This window comes from Balaenoptera musculus, chromosome 1 (assembly GCF_009873245.2).
Source record: "Balaenoptera musculus isolate JJ_BM4_2016_0621 chromosome 1, mBalMus1.pri.v3, whole genome shotgun sequence".
In the NCBI taxonomy this organism is placed as follows: Eukaryota; Metazoa; Chordata; class Mammalia; order Artiodactyla; family Balaenopteridae; genus Balaenoptera; species Balaenoptera musculus.
The window spans coordinates 175,557,486-175,563,541 of NC_045785.1; positions in this window are offsets into that span (position 1 = coordinate 175,557,486).

Consider the following 6,056-nt stretch of genomic DNA (forward strand, 5'->3'; position numbering starts at 1 on the left):
TCAAACTGTCAAAATAGATCACTTGGTTTAATTCAATGGCACACATAGGCATGTATGAAAAGGACCTTGAGGGTGGGGAGGATTGGTTTTCTTAGATCAATAAAAATATAAAGGAACGAGGAGGAATAAGGAACATGGTTAAGTCCTTATTTGATGAACTGCACAGCAGCGACTATCCCATAAAATAAAAAATTACTGCAATATTATCTACCCAAATAACTGTGGAGTTAAGTATCTATTCACTCCTTCAGCACTGGAACTTGTTTATAAACCTAAAGAGATGTTTTTAAATGCAGTTATTTGAGATGTTCCTAAAATTGTCCTCTTTCTACATGTAAATGTCCCATGATAATTACGAATAATTTCACGTTAATATGAAAAGCTATAAAGATTCAACAGATCTTCCATGCTTCCATTTTATTTTCACAGATTTATTTAACTTTGTTGATATCTGTATTTTGCAGATTATTTGAACATTAGAAAATGCAGGAAAAATAGCAGGATTTATTTTATGTTTCTACAAACCATTCATTTGATAGACAAAATTTTGTCTCCCCTTTGTCTTGAAAAATAAACACATGCAAATGGAGCATTCCCTGGACACTTGCAAATTCTTTAAAGGAAGACATTATGCACACTGATTGTGAATATTCAGTCCCCCTTAAGGCGCACTTAATGGAAAAGAGCTATATATACCCTTTTCAACATTTCTTTTGAAGGTTCCAACCTTAATTTAGTCTCTACTTAAATAGGAAATTTAAAAATTATTCCTAGAGATGAAAAAAAAACTTTCAAAGACAGAAGGGACCTTAGAAATTGAAATCACATCCCCTCCTTTTAGACGTAAAACACTGAGATCTCGGTTATTTCTTAAGGGCACGTGCGGATAAGAGGCAGAGCTGGTAGGAACAGTGCTTTTCCCACCGGGCCACAGCCAGCACCTTGTTCTCACAGCAGGAGAGTAATCTCCTCCCCATTAGAACTGCCGGGGCCTGAGAATCTACTGTCCTACTCATCCTCAAATACCAGGCACTGTTCCTTTCATTGAATATGCAAATTGACCTTTTACCGTCAGTTTGCAAATTCCTTCTTGTTGTCATAGAGCAAGACTTCCTGTTCAGAGATTGCCTCTCAGGTTTTCTCTAAGAATGAACAGTCAGTCACAAATCAAACTTTCACCACCTAGAAGCAGATGATTGGCAGGGGGTAAAAATACAGTGGGTGTCAAAATGATCTGTTAAAAAATTGGATGTTGAATGACCTCTAATAGATCCCAACCAGAGACCCTCAATTGCAATCCTTCCCTCTCACCTCCTCAACTCATTCCCCATCCCAGGCTATAATTATAGATGTTCTGACTTAATAGAACAGAAAAGAAAACAATTGCAAATTTTGGGAATAAAATCAATTTCAGGTTTTTGGAACACTTGGTAGTGAGGAATTTCGGTAAAATATCAGATGGATATCTTTCATATGTTGTTCTCTGTATGTCTCTTTCACTCCATATGTTACTTTATTCATCAGTTATCACTGATGAGTGATTTTATGGATGGGATTTTTAAATAAAAGATTAACTTGCAAAAAAAATGAATAACAACATTAACACTCCTGTTAACATACTTAAATATTCATTAATTGTGTAATGCCATTTTCTAAAAATATTTACATCGGTTTTAAGAAATGAAGTACTTATATTAAAAACTAAGCTAAAAAAAAAAAAAACTAAGCTAAGCAGTAAGCAGTAATAAAATTACAAGATACTGACATAGATATGATCTTCAAATTATAAGAGTTCTCCCAAGCACAGTGTTTTCTATTTCCTGACAGAAATAGAATATTCCTACAAAATATATTTTAAAGCAATTTATGTTTGCCCTCCATTAGATGAGACCTAAAGAAATCAAACGATATACATATTCCAAAAAGAATTTTAGCTTCTTTAACAATCCAATGTGGAGCTACAATCCATGAATTTATCTAAAATCCTTTTGAATTTATTTAAATATCAAATAGTGAAAATTCATCAAAAACGAGTACTGATTCCTATAAGTTTATGCAAATACTTGCATAGGAAGGATATATTTCAGCCTCAAAATATAATCAACAGATTTTTTTTCTTTACTAATACTATATTATAAAAATCTAAAACCTTTAGGGCATTACAAACATGAGCTAGTGTCAAATTTTATTTTCCCAAACTTTTTTTTAGTCTGTGTTTATATAGAATTCATTCTATTCGCCTTCATTGTTTTACTTTTTTCTAGAGTTTTCTAATTTTGTGTGATGTAGTAACTATGCGTATCCATAATTTTCCTGATGAGAATACATGCTGATATAATAAAAGCAAAAAAAAAGTGTTTTTCTGTTTCCTTTCTAATATCCTTTCTAATAAGCTTAGTATCATCTTGGCTTTTAAACAAATAGTAGCATTCTGGCCCATAATTTTGGAGAATAGTCTGGATTTATTTTCCAATATTTCAAGAAAAGGTCAAATCCATCATCCAGGACTTGAAGTTTAGATTAAATGGATCTTCTTTTCATTTAAATGGAAGCTGATCAGCTAATCTTCCAAATCATACAGGCCATGTCCTAACTTAAGTAATCAATACGGATCATTGTTAGATAACCAAAGAGATCCATTTAAAAATAAAAAAAAGAAAATGCTCTTTAAAAACAATTTGGTCTCGTACATTTATTTCCTGTGCAAAAATTCCATTTCTAACCTTCACCCACAAAATCCCTATATCAGTTTCACCCAATTATATCTAATGTGGGCCTGATTTGCTTCCCAACTACACAGTCTTGTAATTTATTTCATGGTGATGCCAATTAATTTAAAGTGAACTCTTTTCACAACTATGTGAAAAAGGTGGGATGTTGTCACAGCAGTAGTCAATTATTATATGAATAAAGAGTCACTTGCCCTGTGTTACCCTTATTGTTTTGTCAGATTTGCCATTGCATTTTAATGGGACAGCATGGGGGAATGAATATTAAAGGAAAACTATTTACTTTTGCTATGCCATTTCAGAGGAATTTAATATGTTTTATTACAATTACTATTTATAGTATACATTTGAATGTAAAATATATATGCATAATTAATTATAATCATAAGTGAATAGATATTAGTGTGTTTCCAAGTATAACAAACAGAAGGTGGGAAAATAACATTTTTTAAATGACCTCATTTCTTTAAGAAACCACACCATTTTTTTCTCCTTATTTCATTTAAGATACAAAAATTGGATTGGATGTCTACTACAGAAAAAAAAAAAACCCATGAAGTTTAACTGGGTTATTGTTTAGCCATTGAATATTTATGCCTTGTGTTGTATCCAGATTAAAGTCAGCAATGAATATTTCTGAAAAACAGAAATCTGTCTTGTTAAATTCACATTTTTTTCCTGGGGTGATGATTGTTTAACTATTCCTGGATATCTCACATAAAACATCATTTCATCGACTTCTATTTTTACAAATAAGAATTTTGAAGTAGTTAATTTTTTAAAAATATGGTGTGGTTTCGTTATTCTGATACTTTTATTCATTATGTGCACTGGGGAAAATAAGTTGTAAATTAATTTTGTGAATGATGATGGCTTAGATATAAAATATAATAAATATCTGGTTCTTTTTAAAAACTGATATGAAGAAAAAATTAAATGTTTTATAATGTAGGTATATTAAATATTCTTGTATTTGTTTCATATATTTTAATTAAAATGTCTTACTTTAAAAGTTTCAGTTTTAGGTCTTTAAAAAAGTAAATAATTTTGTGAATAATGCCTTTGAATTATTGTTTTTGTTCTTCTCTCCAAATATGTCATGTTTACCACAAAGACATAATCATGAATCAAAATCATAAGACTGGTTTTCCTTACTTCTTATAAACGGAAAAGACATAGGAAATTCCTATTATGTATTAGAAAAAATATATTTTGAAATTAATTATTCAAAGCAGTATTTGTTAAAGGTCTGAACATGAATCTTTTATGAGATCATACCAAAATCCATTATTAAAACCCAAGAGCACTTTGAGGGAGATTTAAATGTTGAATTTATGATTGAGCTACTAAAAATTTGCTTTTAAAGCATGTTTATTGTCGAACAAGTCTATAGATTCCTTTATAGGATTTTCTTTTTTTGCTAGAAGCAGTCTTTTAAAATGAGTAAATAAGCACCAACACTAAAAGATTAAAGATTGATTGGAAACTTCAAACGATGAGCCCTCACTGTGTTTTAAGCCAGATAAAAGCCTTTTCCCAAATGTAGTTTTTATATTAAGTGGTAGAAGCCAATGAAGAGTGAAAAGTATCATTACATAATGGCTTGAAGTAAATTTAGAACTTCATTGAGAAATCTAAGGTTACATGAATATACTAACATATACATATATCCACTTAAGGAACTCTGTTTCTGTCTTTTGAAAGCATTAATTACTTATTTCAACTGGTCATTTTTAAGCTCATATAAACTGTTTCACAATACCTCCATTTCAAATAGGAGTAAAGCCTCAGAAAAAATAAAATGCAAGCAAGTATTAATCAAATTAGAAGATCTATTTTCTAAATCAATAACTTTGAAAAAAGAGGCTAAATATATGCAAAACACATTTATTTCCTCATTCTGTAATTAAAATTAAAATGCAATTATTAGCCCTGAAACATAAAAGAACATTTCTTCAGTCAATATTGAAAGACCATAACAGTCTATTTATGTGTTTAATTCCTACTGTCTGATCAGCTGAGTTTTAAGAATTTCCCATTGAATTAACAATTCTGAGGTAAGCAGTGTGGAAAACACAAGAGGTTTTTAAAGTCTTCAAAAAGTGTACCATAAACTGAAAGACAGTAGAATTTGGACAGCAGCTCATAGCTTAAAGCATTTTCACAGAGAAAAGTAAGTTTTTGCTTTGCGCAACGTAATATACAATTAAAAGAACTATGGTATAAATGTTAACTGCAGGATAATGTACAGGCAGGATACGTGTTGATAATTACTATCACGGTATACAAAATATATAAATATAAAGATATGGACGAGTTAAAACGGGGTCAGCTGAGACTTGGAAAAGAAAAGCTGTGGACCAATGTGTGAAAACGCAGGGCCCACCTACCAGAGAGGAGGGCAGGGACCATGCCCGAAACCCACGGCGCAGGCGCACTGAAGAGAGCCGGCTGGGAGAGGAACAGCGAAGATCACCTGTGGTTGACGAAACAAACGTAACGAAGGTGGATTTCAAGATTTGGGCCTTGGAAGAATAATGCTAAAACTAACAGAAATATCTTGTAGAAAAGCGGAATGACTGAAGGAAGATGACTTAGGTTTAATGTTAAAGGAATTCCATTCAACAAGTGAAGTTGCAGGACTGCCTGTTGTCCTGTGGTTTTGAAGGATGTAAAAGAAGTGCATGCTTCTCCTCTTTCAGCTTCCAGCAGCAGTTACAAACGCTCAGGTCTTCCACTTCGAATGAAACAGCGGTATCTTATTCTTCGTCCTTGCTCTATTTCTACCATAGTTTATATTCTTCATCTCCAAGCATCATGAAAATGTGTGGTCTGCACGTTGTCTTCACTTGCTCCTCTTAAATTCGTTATTTAACTTAGTACAAGAGGGGCTTTCGTCACTGGTGCTCACTTTTCACTGAAATGTCATGGCTGTTTGAGATTGAATCTGGTGACCAATTCCCAGCCCTCTCATGATGGCCGTTCTGTGGAACTGAACACCGTTAACCGCTTCCTTCTGAATACTCGACTCACGAGATCCTGGGACACCTTTTTCCACTAGTGTCCTTGTTTCCTAGCTGCTCCTTTTCCATCTGCTTCACAGGCCCTTCTTTCTCTGTCTGCTCCTTAGTTTCCCAAATTTAGCTTTCCATTCTCGTTCTCCTTCCCAGTCCCTCAGGACACTCTCCTGAGAGCATCCACACCCCCAGTCTCCGTCACTATGAATATTCTGACTCCTGAGCAATTCAGATCCTGTGAGGTCCAAAGCTTATACCATATGCAGGGTCCTCTTTAAGAAACGGAACACAGAATTCTGAATACAAAATT